Here is a 19,022-nt window from a genome sequence, read left to right as displayed (position 1 = left end):
ACAGAAGACAGAATACCAGTGCCCAAACCCCACAAATATGAGCAAATGCCCTTCAGCTGCACACCGACTGCACTTTAGAACTTGCACAGCTTCGTGTTGCTTGTCTGTTTGGTGTGTGTGTGCCTCCCTCTGTGTGCTGACAGAGCTTTGGGGAATGAACAAACACATCTGCCTCTCTCATGAAAAAGTCTGAATAGGCACCACTTGGCTGGGGAAAGTGGAAAGGTGCCGGCTCCGCGTGGGAGGATTAACTAACACACCTCGACAATTGTGCTGCAGAAGGTGGGCACAGTGATGTTTTACTGTCGCTTTCTGTGGAAACTGTTCAGCTGAACTGAAGCATTACTTTAAAAGTATTTGTGTGCAGAGGTAGAAAAAGAAGCTTGATGCATTTTTTATTGTGATTAGAAAAAAAAGAAAAAGACGAACAGCGGTGCCACAAAGTGGAACCAGGCAGTTGTCTTTTTTAAAAAATTCAAATCTTTGGTCATCTTTAAAACGTTTTACCTCTTATTGGTCTATACTGACAATGATTACTGACATTTTGATCTTCACCCACGTCAGCCATGGGCAGGCAGCAGGAGTCAGACAAACAACTTGAAAAGGACTAAAACAGGAAGGGCAGTAATTGTGTGCAGGTGACAGCAATGACTGGAACGTTACAGCAGCTTGGCAGCAACAATCTGGAAAAGACCGGCTAAAAACTGTGTCTCTGCTGGGACTCAACGAATGCCTAGTGGGTGGGCAGAGTAGCCGCAAGGTCAGCTGTTCTCAAGAGGAGGTAAACTCTCTGAGGGCAACTTGAGTATAGCTGACGTAAGACAGGCAATGGAAAATTCCAGGGAAGACACAGGAAAAGTGGGAGAAGAAAACTGCTGAACAAAAGAGCGGAGGAGGAGTTCAGACATCATCCTGACAGAAATCCTGCTCTGATGATAGAGATCCCTCCAGGAACCTAGACACATGATGAGCAGGTTCACACTGACCTAATGGTGAAGCAAATATTCTGGAGCAGAGTAAAGCACTTTGGAGCAGTGAATTACACTTCTGATTTCTAACGTAGTTCACTTGAATTATTTCCTATTGATTAAAACCCAAGACAATGTCTGGGAAGCACGATTTGTTGAAGCTTAGCCAGAGGCAACAGGCTCAGAGCAGAATCAGATGTGCTGCTTTAATGAAAGACTATTGTAATGGGAGTTTGGTGCTTTTAGTATAGTTTTATAAAGTCACCAAAACCACAACAGAGAAATGAAAAAACAAGTTTATACCCTAGAATTGTGTGTTAAAAGATATGCCCTTTAAGTAAACTGTGAGGTCATGATCTAAAGTTTTTCCTGGAAGAGAAAAGAACTGCAGTGAGTGACTGCAAATGCACAACAGCAAGCACGACTGGGCTGTCAACAGCGAAGAGAATGAATCTGTGTTTCCTTATTTGACAGAAATCTTATCAGAAATGCTGTTTTTGTTCATTTGAAATGCAAATATTTGCATTATCCTAGAGGAAAAGCAAACTCAGTCACCAAAAGTTAAGAATAAGAATATGAAAACTGCAGTGGATTTTCCTTTGGCTCTAACTTACACGTCTTACAGATTTGTCCTGTCTGTATGCAGGACAAATCTGTAAGTATTGGGGAGACCAAGACTACGGACATAGAAATGTCAGGACTATCATGAAGCCTAATGCAAGAAGTGCTTCACAATTGCCATCTTGGTGGAGATCATTGTAATACTGAAAAGTACCGCTTATTACCCACTGTATGGCAAACAGAAGCAATATTCAAAGCAGTCACATTACTGTAACTGTATCTACTTGCATAGCTTTAAAATATTTAGCCTACAGACTGTCAAATTTGTTTAGGCTACGTTCACACTGCAGGTCTTAATGCTCAATTCCGATTTTTTGATCAAATCCGATTTTTTTGTCTGCTCGTTCACACTACAAATAAAATGCGACAGCAAACGCGCTCTAGTGTGAACGCTCAAAGCGGCCCGCATGCGCAAAAGAAGATGTCACACACAACGCGCTCTGTTTAGACCCAGAGCAACAGTATTGTTTGACTGATGGCCCTTAATATAAAGACTTCGGACTTTACGTTTCCTAATTTTTGCTTTAAGTTATTTTGTTATTTACATAATAATGTAAATAACCTAATAATGATCCTTATTGCCGTTTAAGAGAGGAGCGGTGCTTCAAAGGATAGCTGTAGATTTCTGTCAGAATCTGCAGATTATACAGTACAAATAAAATGTTTACGTTGTCTTCCCAACAGTTTCACTGACATCCACACTGGATGGCCAGGAAGCGTTTGCGATGTCTTCTCGGGCGCTTCTCTGGCGCTGATAATTGGCTTCAGTCTTGTGTCGGTGACGTAAAAGGCGGATTTAATGCGACTTGACCGTTCAAACAGCAGTCGCTTTCTAAAACATCGGATATGTATCGGATTCAGTACCACATACGAAAGTGACCCAGATCGGATTTGAAAATATCGGATTTGCGCCGTTCACACTGTCAGACCATGATCGGATATGGGTCGCATAGGGTCAAAAAAATCGGATTTGATGTGCTTTCGCCTGCAGTGTGAACGTAGCCAAAGATGCTGAGCAGGCTGAGCATTCAAGACAAAAATCTCTATTTTTCCATAAGATTTGACAACTATTCTAGTCATGACTAGATTTTAATTCTATTATGAAGTTAATAATATGTTTGACTCAAATGCCCTGATGACGTGTTACACTGTAACGAGCGTGTATTCTAGAGAACATCAGTATTAGATGGGGTAATTACTGGTTCTCTTGTTCAGTGTGTCTTTTGCTGCGTCTCCCTCCCCCTTACCCCCAACCGCTCAGCCTGGTTCTCCCAGACGGTTCTTCCTGTTAACAGGGAGTTTTTCTTTGCCACTGTTGCCAAGTGCTTGCTCATAGGGAATCATGTGCGGGTCATGTGCTCATTGGAGGTTTCTCTGTATTACAGCAGGGTTTTTAACTTAGTAGTATAAAGCACAGATGACCAGATGACCGCAAGATAAAAGAAAGGTTTAAACACAACCATCTAAAGTTTAGGTAGTAAATTAAAAGAAAACTGCAGACCCAGGTCTTACATCAAAATCCATTTTGATTGCAGAGTACGTGTAATAACACATGCTTGCTTTTACTTGGTCAGCCCTGCCTTTGTAAATATAGTTTGTGTTGTTTGTATTTTCATGAAATGTTTGTCTCAAATAGAGTTGAAATCGCTTATTATTGTCGCTTTGGCAATCAAAGTCCTGCAATAATAATACAAGAAGAATTGTACCAGTTGAGCTGTCACAGAAATGAGGGTGTCTCTGACAAATTACTCACTATTGTTCACAGACAATCAGCAGTATCACAAAATAATCCTCAATCCACTGTAGCAATCATCAGTGAGGGGTGCAACTGTGTTTCATTATTACCATGATCAGACTCTGCAGTTTACCGTTATTGTCTTTGAACATCCTGTTTTGGGTTAATGTGATTTTTTGATTAACTTACACTGCCCTTATTTACTTAATTTCAAACCAGGGGCACTCTAACTGTACACTATTAAATATCAGGGAATCAAAATTAGGGACAAGGTGGTAAACACAGGGGAACAGTTAGGATAGAGCCAAAAGGAAAGTGAATAATGGACTTTAAAAGTTCCCACACTTTCCCTGTTTCAGGCTTGTGTGTATTTACAGAGCGTCCCTAAAGGGTTTGAAACATTTACTGTTGCCTAAAGATGAATGTGACACTTTTAGTGTGTTTGGTTGTTTAAAAGTGCTTCCAGACTGGCTGGAAAACAAAATGCAAACAGTCTAAGGTGCGAGATACCTAGGCAAAGTTGCTTTTCTTGTGTGGAAAAATACTTACATTTACATTGAAGTGTGCAGCTATTCTGAGTTTCACGACTTCTGATTATTCCGTGACAGAAGCAGAGAAGAGGGCAGACTAATAAAAGCTTTTCCATCTCCACCAGTATTCTCAGCAGGTAGAACGACCTAACACGCCTACTCAACAGATGGGAAACTGGAATATGTTATCAGCTTTAATGAAGAGTGTACTGACAGAAAATAAAAAGAAAATTAAATGTTAGAAACACAAAGGCAGTTCTAACATTTCTGATATCAATAAAGAAACTCTTTAACATCCTGCAGCTACACAGCCCAGTCTACACTGGCCACTTCCATACATACATCTATTCAGCTGTATGTATTGAAGCACAATGAAGCACAGTGTGGCTGATCAGCCACATGGTTTGAACTGGAAGAAAGGGGAGTCAAGTAACTTGAACATGGATGGATGGAATGGTTGCCGACGCCAGACTGGCTGGCCTAACTATTTCCAAAAAAGCAGATCTACTGGGATTTTCCTGCGCAACAATCTGTAGAAAAACTGAAAAAGAGAAAATATCCTATGTCAGGTCTCTTGGTGAAAATGCCTTGTTGATGTCAGAGGTCAGAGAATAGCCTGACAGCTTCAAGCTGACTGGAAGCTAACAGTAACTCACATAATGACTCATTACAACCAAGGTATGAAATCCAAACAACTTGAACCTCGAAACAGATGAGCTACAGCAGCAGGTGGCCGGTTAGAGGGAGGTCTGGGCTTTTATGCTTAGGCTGCTGCCCCCGTGACCTGACCCCAGATAAGCGGAGGAAGATGGATGGATGGATGGATGGATGGATGGATAGTTGCCATGATGTTATTACAACAGTTTTGTAAGGATTTCTGAGCATTTTTTCTAGACGTCGAGTCTAAAACTAGTTCCTAAATGAAAATGGGATCATTTACATAATGTCTGTCTGACGTCCACAACGGAGTTTGTAGCTAGGACAAGTCTGTGTAACTTATATTTTTCTATAAAAAGGTATTCCATCATGAGGCATCCTTGAACCTGTGATTCTGCAAACCAGTATGGGGATCAATATATCAGCATATAACAAGTATATTGTTAACATGGGACAGACAGACGAACGCTGTCATAGACTAATAAAGGAAACATTCAAAAACACAGGTGCAAATGGTCACAAGTGAACATCGTATTAAAAACCAAATTTTAATGAATTTGCTTCCATTATTGCAATAATATCAATATTTATTGATTTATAAGAGAGGGTCTGACTCAACTACTGTTGTAAGTAGAATTAACATTAACATCTACAGTGCAGTGTTTGCAAACAGTCTTGACTGGGAAGAAAATGTCAACGTTTCAAGCATGTTTGCTGAAGTGCATTAGTCGTGTAGGCAATGTCAAGCAGGTAAAAGAAAATAATGGCCGCTTTTTTAACCGAAATGCACTCGGTATTACGCAGTGAAATGTGAAGCCTGGCGAAGATCAGCCTGGAAACATTAAAACACTGTCTCTGCACTGCATTAACAGAGAAGGGACTCTCCTCAGCCTTTGCCCTGACACACTTTGTTGCTGAATTGGACAGAAAGACAGAGTTATGCAACTGTCTACCTTTGTACTGTAAATCTTGCCCAAGTTATTTGGAAAGAGAGAAGAGGATGACACACGGATCTGGCGAGGCTCTCTGGCTCAGGAAACTCTACAGCAGAGAACCACACTCGCTGCAGCCTGCTGGGAAAGTGGAGCCTGTGCTGTGGAAAGCTAACGCCAGTTAAAAACATCTGGGCCATAAGAGAATGGGTGACCTCTTACTAGAAACACGCACTGGGCGAGAAACATGTTATTCCTCTTTCATTCTGGCGCAGATGCTGTGAAATGAATCCGCAGTGACGAGGCCACAAAAAGTAGCATAATCAGTGAAGATTTTTGTAGCTATTCGTGGAAATATCATTAATCATCGGGCATAACGTGGTGAAAAGGAGACTCAGGACTCTCTATCTGAATTTATTCTTCTGTGCTGTTCTTGGCTGGGCTGTTAATTTATCAACAATTCTCCATCGAAAACCCCCCCGCCACTGCGCACGTATCTTTTTAAGAAATCCCCCTGTCATGTATCATTTAATTCCTCCCCACGCCGATGTGTACGGGGCTCGTCTGCAGAGAGCAGCTGCAATGCCAGAGCTATGTTATTCCTTTGCTCCCTTCAACCACCCACGGAGCCACCCTCACACTCCACATGGACCACGCCTGCCAGAGACTGAAATGTTGCCAGAGCAAATGTACCACGACCCACATATAATCCACTTGCAAAGCACAAACACCCACACACCAAAGGCATATCACAGGCAGACTCCCATTCTGAAGCCTGCAGCAGTGTGCAGTGCACCATCTCCAGCTGCAGCAAATTCAGTGTCATCTTTCAAATCACTTCCTAAAGCTCTAATATGCAGTTTTTCCTCAGCTGGTCGAGTTCCAGCACCAAAACCTGTCAATCATCCTGATGAGCTGTCTGCCTCGAAACAGCCTCTCGCCCCGGGCTGAGGTAACCGTAAAGCCACCACAGCCGATCAGTGAGCAGATGGCGAGCACAACCAATCTGCAATTAGAGAAAAAGAAATGTTTGCGGTGCTTTTTGAATAGGTCTTGCAGTCACGTAAACATCCCTAACAGGGTTGATAACGCAAATTTAGGTGAATGTTGCAGGTTTAAGATTGCAAGCCTAATGTGAGATTAAACACGTCTATATTTAAGTTTAAGAAAAGCCTTTTCTGTTTCTTTCTCCTGTTTACAAAAAAAAGTAAATGTATTTTTCTTCCCCCCGGCGTTCTGTCTGTTGGTGTCTCCTTTCATTCCTCGGACTGTGTTTGATTTCTACTGATGTCTTTGTGTCAGGGGAGACGTCGGCAGAGTGTCGACAGCGAGGGAGAATAAGCAGGTCATTTGCTGGATGCTATCTGACAGCCCACAGAAGGCCTGTCCATCTCAAAGTTCAGCACAGCATCCGACGCTGACGCTACCCCACTCAGCGCTGCCGGATAATGTGACAGGACATGACAGTGATGAGCTGAGATGGCGGTCGACACTAGCTGACGTTTACAGCGGACGGCTGGTAAAAGGGTCAGAAACACACACTGAGTGCTGTCTTTTCTGGCTTTGCAAGGATTCAAATCCCATTACTCGCCGATATGGGTTTGTGTGTGACAGCAGTTAGTGCCAGTCAAATAGGCTGGATTTGAAATACACACACAGAGCATCACATAATCAATTATTTGACATTTCGGATTAATTTGTCCCTCTGAGTTGTTTTCAGGGAGATTATAATCACTTTGAAGCAGCAGTATGTCACATTTTTACTGATCTACACCATAAAATGGCTGCAATGTAACTGCAGGAGGCTGGTAAGTCAATACCAATAACTTACTGGCCCAGCAGGGAGATTCTTATACTTAATGTAATGTTTTTGTCACTGTTCTCTGTGAGCAACAGCATTTGTATATGTACCTTTATGTTGGATTAGAATCCTCACAATTGAGATAAATGAGTGTTTTGCATTTGTATGTTTTCATCTTTATTATGTCAAGACAGTTGAGAATTGGCATTGTTTTTACATGTGGTTCATTGCTCCCACCTGTGTCTTGATATTCAGTCAGTCCTCCATTTGCATGTAGCCCTGTCTGCCTGTGTTCACTTATATAAAAAGGGATGTTTTGCAGGTCATGTGACTTGCATACAAAATGATCCCTATGAGTGCCACCGATTCAGATGTTGATGATGTTGATAAAATGATTAAAAATATTTAAAGAACATAGAAATTTAACAGTAAAATGCAACACTGTTGCAAATAAAACAGAAGTTTAATGCTGCAGAAAATCATTAATCTGGTGAGTAGCTGCACAGAGCAATAAAATTAAGATTTTAGTTTATTTTTTTCTTTTCTTTTTTTTTTTTTTTTTAGCTCTGAATGCTCCTACTTGTTTCTGAGGTCTTTGCTGCACATTACAGCTCTGAAGTGACCAATCATTTAAAATGCACACTTTAAATTTTATATTACTCTACAGTGCTTTTCCTCTCACGTGCGCTCACTGTCCTCTGCTTTGTCTGCAGCGACTGTGTTGCTTCAGTCTCTGTTCCAATTTTGTTTTTAATCTCTTGATTTTTCTCCATAATATAGTTTCATCTTCCTCTGCACAATTACCCACTTTGTTGCCAGTACACTTCTCAATAACTGTGACTGATCAGGTGCTCCCAACAACATCGCATTAGTGTGAATGCAGAGGGGAAACCCTGGTTTAACTTAGTGAGTGGATAACTAACTCTATGTCACCGCTAATCCTGATCTCCACTGTTAGAGTAACTAAAAATTACCTGGAGTACAAGTACCAGCTGTATAAAATACAGAAATATGTGGAATAGATAGACTGCTAATAGGAAGTGCAGAGGAATGAGAGAAATACAAAACATAATGACCTTAAAGAAATCACATATGAACAATAGAAATAATAAAATAAAAGTATATCGAAACATATGAAACAAATGAAGGAAAAAGATGAGCAAAAATGCTAAAAGCTGTATTCTAACTCCATAAACCGCAGCTAAATTCCAAGAAGCTTATTTTGTTCATCTGGACTGAGGGTTTTCAAAATGCTACGTCGAGATGAACAGAATCAACTTTTTGGGATTTTCTTACCTGGACGATTGAGCATGCATCAATACATCGAACAGCCAAAATATAAGGCCAGTGTCTCCAGGTGTAGTGCACAGAGGCGCTCTTTAAGAGAGCAGCTCGCTGTAGCTCAATGATGAGAAGCCTCAGCAAGGGCAGAGAACAAACTGGTAATTACATTAAGAAGTCCACAGTGCCTCACAGCCTAACTGCACCTGTGTGACTCAGTTTAGTAGATTTGTTGCTGGAGGTGAGTCTTTCCCATTGTGTGTGTGTGTGTGTGTGTGTGTGTGTGTGTGTGTGTGTGTGTGTGTGTGTGTGTGTGTGTGTGTGTGTGTGTGTGTGTGTGCACAATTGTATTCATGGGTGTGTGTGAGAGAGGAGTACTCACAACCACAGAAAACTGAAGGCTGTGAGTGGTAGTCACTTTACTTTAGTCAGCCATAAAGTGTGCAGATAAGCTGAGGCTGCAGTAAAGAAGTTACTGAAAGGGAAGAGAGCCGTTATAAACAGGACCGCGGCTCCCAGCTGCACCTGATTGTTTACCATAACATTATGTGAACATAATGTGATCATTTCTTTTATTTTAATTTGCATGATTATCATTAGTTTGGGTATAATACAATACCCCATTACAAATAACAAACACACACAGAGCACATATAAACAAAAAGTTTTTTTCTTTCCACATTTTTTCTGTGAAACTGATACTTTGTTAACACAAACGTATGTTTGTAAGCTTTATTTCAGATGTGTTGCAGTTCTGGCTGATTTACACCAGTAGAGCACGTCTCTATTTTGCTTTATCATCTTGTAAGCAAAAAACAAAATGCTGGTTTACTATGCAGTATAACTCAGACCTTTTCATTATGCATGTGGATGTATATACATAATTTATGTGAGCAAACAAATTACAGATTGCGGCTTAGAGGTTCTTATAGGTGGAAATCTGCTCTCTGTGCACAGAACTGGAAGCAGCATTCCTGGTTTTCAAATCCACCGACTCTGGACAGAAAAAGAATCGACTCTTCTGACATTACAGGCTCAATACTCCATACGTGAAGATTTTGGATTTAGTGCGTAATATTAAAATACCTGATTATGGCTTGGAAAACATCACTGTCCTAGAAACTGGAGCTCAACAGACAGGACTGGATCTGAATCTGCACTGTCCCAAGTTTTTGTGGTTAATGCTTTATTTGTTTTTTTTTTTAAAGAACACACATCATGTATTAACACATGAGGATTGTTAAATCTTAATAGCTATAGTTTGATGTTATTGCTATTTTCACTATATTTGTAGCAGTTGTAGATGTGGATTCTTTAAAGTGATTTATATGCATATTCTTTAAGCAGCAAGATAGCACATAACTGCCCAATCCCACATACACAGTGCATACATAACAGAGGACAGGAGCTCTATGCACACAGTGTGCTGTATTTTAAATATGTTTATATGTTTAACATGGTGTTTAAACATGATACAGAGAGGGAGAGAGAATGACTGGTTAATGAGGTCTAAATGCTCTGTTCACCATCATTCAACTTGCTTACTATTCACTAAAGTGGAATGAATGACCTGTCAAACCTAATTCTTTTCTCTATGTGTCTCCCAATTACATCCAGCACCTGACCCAGTCCGTTACTTCATCATCAGACAACACTGTAAGTTACTGCGACACAGAAAGGACTCCACTCCAGGCACTCATAAAAAAAAAAAATCAAAACAAAACAAAACAAAGGTTAAGCACCTAAAAATAATCTTGTTTGGTAAATTAATTAGAATGTGTAAATAGACAAATTAAGTGGTATAACTTTTCTTTATCTTCCAGTCATTTCTCATGCACGGGCATGCCCATTATCATTAGGTATGCATATGGTAAATAGAAATGTGGTGAAGAAAGGACATGCTTTGCACAGAAAATGAATAAGCAATTAAATGTGAGTGACTGGAGACAAAAATATATATTTTTTTATTTTATTATTTTTTATTATTAAAATGGAACACTAAAGAGACACGATAACCTTTTACTATATGTTTTGAAAACATAAAATGTATAAATATAGCAATTGCTGAGAAGGAGCAGAAAACGTTGCTCACACAGCTAATGGGTAACAGACGGCCAAACCTGCAGAAGAAACTCCACCAACCTAAGCAAGCTAACTGACAAAATAGTCCAGTAGCTTCTCACTCCAAAACAGAGCAATAGACAATGAGACTTTAGACCATTACACACCAAACATGTTTCTTTTTTGAGGAAAAAATTGTCCTCAAAAACAAACTGAAAAAGTTGAAGATTAAGCCATGATCAGCTGCTCCTCATGTTTCTAAACAAGAAAATTTAAGAAATTGAGAATCTGGGTTCATCCTATTCTCAAAGGAAAACAGCAGCAGGGAGAATTTCATGGTTTAATCCAGGCAGAGAAATCATTTGCTCGGAGCAGCATCTATGCGTGTTTAGTGCCATTGCGCGTTTTGAGATATGGGCCGGCTTGTTGCCAAATGCAGTAATCTGATTGGTCAGATCTCATTATTTAGGTGCAATACATCGGAAAAATTGAGCATGGTGGAAAAAAACGTATATCCCCAAAGTTTGATTCTGTTCATCTGGACGTAACGTTTTCAGTGGGAGAAACGTTTCGTCACTCATCCAAGTAACTTCGTCCACAATCTTATAAACAGTACATTTGCATAATGACCGAAATTAGCACCACTGAAGGAACAATGGGCTGGCAGGTCAGTTCCTTCATCATTAATATGCAAATTCTCATGACCATTGATCAACAACCACTGACCAATGGCCATGAGTACCATTCACAGAGTTGGGGAATGGCTGCAATCACAGCATTTTACGTGTCTGGTAAGTAAAGGACTTTGCACCAATGTACGCACAAGCCAGGCCACACTGCAGACCTGCAGTACTGTTTGTACTGACCAGAGCCGGCTTGTGTTTTCTCCCAAATAATACAGACACTTGGTTTGGACACATGGACACATGGACAAAATGGACGATATTTGACCCCACCTGATTCACAAACTCCTCCATGCGTCTAAGTATAATCAGCCATTCCAAACTAAAGTCATCCCTTACTTGCCTTTCATCAAATAACATCTGTGTTACTATAGATCTGTGCCTACTGGCTGGTGGTCATTCGTTTAATAAGCTACTGTTTGCATAAGTTTACATGGCTCCCTACAGAGACTGACTTTGGCAGTTTGACTTTGTCCAGTGTTACCGTAGTGTTTCTGTTAAAGATGTCACTTGCCCACTGCACTATGTTCCATTAACTTCCCCGACTTGTTAAATGAAGTAAAAAGAGCACTATTAAAATGATCTTATTTATAATTTAATAACAAAAAAGCAGAGAGTTTTGCATGCTTTCATTCTTTAGATTAAAGTTATCTTTGTTCCTCCCAATTATCTGGAAGGCCGGGTGGCTGTAATGTTTCTGCCCGCATGTTTCTGCTGTACACATGCTCCATTTACTTATGTGAAGTCTAATGAATGTAATGACTCCAACTGTAGATAGATAAAAGGGGGGGGAGAACAATTTCATTGTTGAGGGCTTCACTGAGCAGGAAAATTCACACTTTGAATAATATTCATAAAAGCCACGTTCTGCCTTGATACTCTTTGTACATATTCTGATGGGATTAAACGGGTTACTAAAAATCTATTTGACCTTGTTAAAACTTTAAGCTTCCCCCTTTAAAGCCTTTGGGGAAAGTCTGTTTCCACTTGATGATTATATTTGTTTACCTGCTTTTCATTTGAGTGGAGGCTCTTCAGACGGTAAAATCTCAACAAAGTGACTAAAATCTAATTTTCCACATTTGTTCTGCAAGTCAAATTGATTAAAATGGATTAACAGAAGTACAAGTAACTAAAAGTTCACTTCTTCCAATGAACTCATCACAGTTTTTAAAGCAAAGTTCCTTATTGATGGGATTTAAGCAGTGCAATTATGGAAAAGAAAGGCTCTTTGTGAGTGGATGAGTTTTACACTGAAGACCGAGCACTGCACTCTCTTTGGTTTCACTCTCCAAGACATATTGTTGCTTTTTCTTTGTTTTTGCTTGAACATATCTCCACCTTCCATTACTTCAGCTTTTTTCTCCATTTTTCGCTAACCCTGAACCTCGTTTTTTTCTGCACTCTTTTTCTTCCTCCCTGCATTTTCTTTGCAGTTCTCTCTGACAGACATGGTGTTATTCAGCAGGTATGCATGTTCCCTTCACATTTTCCCATTGCTCTTCCCCACTGACCCCTCTCAAACCACTGGCCACCTTCAGGATGAAATATTGAACTGGGCAAGCTCTCAGCAGGCATTTGGCAGCCTCACACTCCCTCGTGAGTCCAGGTGAGGTGAAATATAAAAATGTAACACCATAACCACTTCTGCGCCAAGTCCTCCCACAGCCTTTAGCCATTACATCCCATTCAGTATTATCACAGTGTTCTAGATTTCGTCTCTTGTGGCTATTTAAAGTAATTATGTTTGAATTTGTTTTTATTAGAGCTTTATTTGTATTTCTCAACAAGCCGACGAGCTTCCCTGTCTTTTAAATCAAAGCTTTTAAAAACGATTTCCATGTAAACAATATAAGTGCGATTTATTTTTTTTCTAATTTTTGGGCAACATTATGAGAAAACAAAAACCTTATTTTCTGTGCAGGTTCTGCAGGATCAATACTTAATCTTGGTCCTTGAATCAATGCAGGTCCTACTTTCATCTGCACATGACTTTTTAAACCTATAATCTTTCTGCACTGAGCTTTACGGGTCAAACAATTAGATGGGCTAACATGTTGGCATTTTGATTGTTCACAGGTTTGAGTTTTTGTAGAAAAATATTAAATGCTCCAACGTACTTTCAAGAAATACTCATGGCATGGCTCCACCTCTTCTTTAAGCTTTGTTGTACTGCCTTTAACTACGTGTCTACAAATATCATAATTTCTTTGCACAGAAGCCTCCACTGTAGCCAGATTTAATTTAATTGCATGTTTAGTATACTACAAAAAATATATTGTGATTGTGTTTATCATTGATTGTCAGCTGATGGATTTTAGCTCAAATCACTGAAACGTCATATAGGGCTACTAGATTGACTGCAGACCTTTTTTTAAGAAGACCAGACAAATTCCAAAATTGTCTTCTTTTAAATCTTTTTCACCAGTTTTTGTTTTTTTACCATTAGACACAAACACACCTGTATCATGATTAAAATTCTGGATTTAATAGCAATGGCATCTCAGACAGCCAATGTGAAGAAAACTACAAACATATAATGTTCAATATTTATCACTGAGATATATTTATTCAGTACCACCACAGTACCGATATGTAAATATGAAACATCTGTTAAAATATGTGGGCAGGGCTAGCTGCCATTTCAGTTTTGGAGCCTGACTAACACTGCACTGTATTTTGGGGCTGAAAGCGAGACCAAAAATCTTTAAATACACATTCATCACATATAATACTGAACGGACACATATATGTATATAAGGAAAGGTTTCATTCTCAAAGAACAGTGAACTGTCTACAAGCTAGTAAGCAGCTTACATGAAGATACCACTGACTCTGCACTGTCCTCAGCTGTGGTGCTTCTTTAGCACATTTGCTTCAGAGCTGACAGTATCATAAACAGTTAGAGACACCCTTCAACAAACTATGTTACTATTCAGTTCAAGTCAATTTTATTTATGTAGACCAGATTCACAACAACGATCACCTCAAAGCACTTCCTACTACTACTAAGTGACCCTAATAAAAAAGCAAAAGCACAGACTTTATAGTCGGCGTGACATGACTCTCGGTTTATGTACGCACATTTTAAAGTCTTGAGTTTCGCATTTTCTCTGTCGACGTCGTTTTATAAACCCTACATGTAAATGTGTCTTTTTTTTGAGTAAAGCTGTAAATTTTAGGGGAATACAATTTCAGTCCAGATGCAATTTTTAAATAAAAAAATGAAAACCTTATTGCTCCATATCAGCTAACATATATGCTAATACTGAAAAGCCAACGATGGAAAATTATTGTCCAGAATCATCAGCTATGGATATACCAGATATGCTTTATTGAAAAAGTGTTGCATTAAGACTGTCACTGAAAAAACTGTATGAAGACGAAGTAGAATAAGTGTGTACTCAAAAACTGCATGTATTTACCTTGTAATATGCATCTTATTAAGCTAAAGAAAAGTGCAGCGTCAGGACAATGAAAGTCTTTTTTGCATATAAATGACCAAACTGGAACTGCTGTTCGATTGTGTTTTTGCTAAATTCCCTCGCAGGCTAATTTCTAATCCGTCATTCTGTCAAACTGCTTCAGCTACTCCCACAGAATGAAGGGGAGTGTCTCACTCGACAGCGTTCAATAAAATCTAAGATTAAACGATTTATCTTCTCATAATATTCCACCATGAATATCAAACAAGGCGGATTCTGTGGTAATGAGAGAGGAGCCCGAGGAGCGTGGCCATCTATTGGATTTCCAAAATCGATGCCCTCCAATATAAAAATACATGAGCCACCTGCAGACACTGAATCTTAACAACGCAACAAATGCGCCGTATTCCCTGTAACTCCTCAAAGGGCCTGTAGGGATTTAACTTTCTAATCCTACGCTCATCGATGTTGGTATTCTTTAGCGTTGCTTAATGCTGGGAACATTTGCTGAGCAAGCATGCTCTTTATCAAAGCCTCCCTGCTTCTCATTTATCCAGGTCTACATGTTATCTGTTACACTAAAGCCTGGTGCTATTAAATATGAACTGTGTTCGCTCAGAAGTTGAAATTTGGGGGCCTCCCCTGTGGTTGTGTGTTCTTCTCAAACTGCACACAATGTCAGCTGAGTATTGTATTTTCCCAGGCAAAGCAGGAATTTAAACCACTGAGTGTCTCAGCCCAGTTTCTTTAACTCCACAGCGACTGCCACCCTCTGATAGGAGCTTTGCAGTATGAATGATTTATTGTTGGCCCTTGTTTGAGTTCTCTGGGTCCGCAAGGGACACATTTTTGTGAGCTCACGGAGAGAAAAACAGTACTCAAAATTTATGTATGAGAACGGAGGGGAACTATCGCTACATACGAACAGGGTGTGTTCGAAGACCTCGTGTTGTTGGCACGAGGCTGTGCGAGCCGCAGGCTCCCTCATCAAAATTATGATTTAGTCCTGGGAGTCCGTCACACTCGTAAATCCCCAGTCAACCTTGTCTGCGTGCAAAAAAAGACACCGCTGAACTCTCCCTCTGGAACTCGTGTGCTTTTCATTAAAGGAACGATGGTGTTGCAGGTGCAAACTGTTCCCACTAGCGCTCCAGCTGGTTCTACTTTGACGATGAAACACGGTAAAGCACGAAGCTAACGCTAACACACACTGTGGAGGAGATTACTAAGGGACGGATGTTTGAATGACTGAATCTGAGAGGGTGTTCAGTTCTTGGAAACTGAAAAACAGCTGTCTTTAAGAGCAGCAGCACTTGATTTACCAACGGTGTGTTTGCAGTGTTTGAATTAATAACGTTTCAATGATGCAAACACTTCTGTGAGGCAGAATCTCTGGTTAAGTTTGAGCTCAGAGAGCAAAGAAAAAAACTCAAGTTTTCTGGCTAATTAACATCAGATTTAGGTCTGCAGGGAGAATCACTGTTAACGTGAGAGAGAATAATACTGTGACACAAATGCTCTTCCTTATAAGCTGATAAAATTCAATCGTTTGGTATTTTCCACATTTAATACAGCTGTGCTGAATCAGTCATCCACTGCAGGTCAGTGGTGTCAAATCTTTTTAGATCGAAAGGAGCAGGTTGCACTGAGAGCTGTGAGAAGTTAAACCAATTATGTATCTATTTGAATATTTTGAATAAGAGTAAATTTAAAAATATCATATTCGATAAGCAAACGATAAAACACAGAACTACCTACATAAAGAGTTGAAATATTTTAAAAAAGTCTTCAAATCAAATAAGTTATTGATATAAATTATTTAGCCAGCTTACTGTGATGAAAAAAAAAGTTTTACTTTTTGTTATCTACAAAAATCCAGTTGTTGTTCCTCAGTAGTATTTTCCCCAGTGACACCATTAGTTCCTGTCAGTTTTCATTTTATAATGTCACCGCTAAAAATAGCTCACGCTGTGAAGAGGAACCCCAGCAGATGAGTGGGCCATAGTCACTATGGCAACTTGATCTGATAATGTGAAAAACGTGGCTGCAGGTATCGATAGTAAGACATCGGCAGTCGATTCATAAAGTTCATGTACTTTTTTTTCACTTTGCCACAGATTTCAGTTGCTGTTACTGCCAAATTATTCTGAAAACTTTAAAGGAGGAAAAAAAGATGATCAGTGCCAAATTTGACGAAGCTCTGGCTGTGTTTAAAGTATTTATGGTTTCAGACTAAGTGCAACAGAGTGGCCATATAAATCTTGTCCATATGAGAGGCTGTCAGGCCCAATCTGGATTTCCTAAGATAACAGTAGACAAAAAATACAAATTTAAAAAAAAAAGGGGGGGGGGGGGGGGGGGGTTCTGTAGTGCCTCCCAGTGGACAACTGTTCTAGATCTAGACTGAACTAGATAGATGTAGACATTATGACATCCCCCACTGGTTAGTTAACTGTAAAGACTTAAACTGCGTGTTTTGGCTTTCTTGACATAAGGGGTAAATCTGACACTGCATGCTCATACAGCGGTGACTTTATAATCATAACAAAGGAATGCCTTAAATCTTCATTATTCTTTTTGACTCTAATCAGGATCAAAAAAGGACCAAAATAATTTTAAAAAATGAAATTTATCTTGCAGTGAGTAAGACAAGAGTCCATAAAGTGACAGAGAAAGGGAGCCAAAGAGTCTTTTTATTTTGGGGGAAGATCAAAAATGTCAGTTATAGACTTCATTCAGTACCACCTGAATTCCCCACCAGTTTCACCAAGCCACTCATACAGTGAAGTGCATGAAACCTGGTGAAAAGTATCAGGACTTTCACCAATCAGTGACACAAAACTCAAAGTGGTGGTGTAGTGGTTAGGATTGCTGCCTTATAGCAAGAGGGTCTGGGATTGAGCCCTTAGTGGGGCCTGCATATTATCCCTGTAGCCCCTCTGGGTGCTCCAGCTTCCTCCCACAATCATAATGTTAGGTTAATCGGTGGTTTTAAATTGTCAGTGGATGTCAGATTGCTTATATGATCATTTATTTTATATATGAATCAGTTAAGCACTGGGTAAACATTCTTTCTGCTGATTATAACAGTCTAATTCTGTAAAATGAAATTCTTTGACTTCAGCTGCTTTTTGTCTTTGGTGTAGTTGGGTGGTTGTGTGCCTATAGTTTAGCCATTAACTGAACCATAGCATGGTCACATAGTTAAGACAGTAAATTTTAATGCAGCTTAGTTAGTTGAAGCTAATCATGATTAAATTTTAACTACATCCCCCCGAGTCAAGAAGAGGGTTGTGTAACACATTGCTGCAATAATGATCCAAAACTGTAAGCATTCCCGCCTCCCAAAACAGCTGTGTCAGCATCGTGATAATCTGGTCTAGATTTGTGGTCATGCGTGCAATAACTAGAAATACAGACTTTGGAAAGGACTGCGGCATTTTCAGGTGCTTTTGTTGCACAAACATGAGTTCTTTTAAAACTAGTCAGGCAGTTTCAATGAACCTCAAATCCTTACATGTCTATTGCTTTTACTGTTGTTTACGGAAAGCCAGATACTCTCTGTGACTAACTTCCTCTAAAATCCAAATCAGAAACACATTCTGCCTTTCTTAACTGTTACATACGGTCTTGAATTCTCAAATTGAGTAGTATTCCTGCTTTTTAAGATGACCAGATGGGCAGTTAAAGTTGACATATTTTTGTTATCACCTCAAAGAGCCCAGGCACATGGCACCACCATCAAATCAGAAACAGATTGTACCCGTCTTCCATTTCCATTTATATCCTGAACTCTAAAACACAGGAGGAGAAACTGTCCTTCTTCTCAAACCCTGGCATTCAGTTGTTAAACAGTTGATACTTCCCAGAATTTAAACACTCGGAATTTAAACACTCGGATGAGCGTTGAGAGCTGTTAGGCCGACTGTAGTGTACAGTATGAGCAGGTCACTCAGACAACGAGGAGACGCTGCACTATAGCATCAGCTCTCCTGGGAAGCTGGCACTAAACACCTCCATAAAAAATCATCTTGAGCTCTTTGCATTCCACCAGAGAGAGCTGTGAGCTGGCAGCTACCCAAAAAGAGTGAAATATTATCGTGGGAGAACACATCGAGACAAGCTCTGCCAACATAAAGCTTCCACTCAGTTCAGGGGGTTAAAAAGCCCCAGAGCACGAGCTAAATGATAAGGACCGCTGTGCCACGCATTAAACAGATATGCACTCCACTCTGCTCCAGGTGTGACTGGCTGGAAGGCAGCGCCTGGCACTGTGGTGGTCCGCTCACTCTTTCTACCTTTGATCATTCGCTGTTGTTTTGCGGCCT

At 39.9% G+C, this 19,022-nt stretch overlaps 1 protein-coding gene across 1 annotated transcript in view; it reads right to left on the bottom strand.

Moving 5' to 3' along the window:
• znf385d (zinc finger protein 385D) overlaps positions 1–19,022 on the bottom strand; it is a 97,376-nt gene that overhangs the window by 50,713 nt on the left and 27,641 nt on the right. The window lies entirely within an intron of this gene.

This window comes from Astatotilapia calliptera, chromosome 11 (assembly GCF_900246225.1).
Source record: "Astatotilapia calliptera chromosome 11, fAstCal1.2, whole genome shotgun sequence".
NCBI classification, from domain to species: Eukaryota; Metazoa; Chordata; class Actinopteri; order Cichliformes; family Cichlidae; genus Astatotilapia; species Astatotilapia calliptera.
Note: the sequence above shows the minus strand (reverse complement) of the source record. Positions and strands in the feature narration are given on the sequence as shown.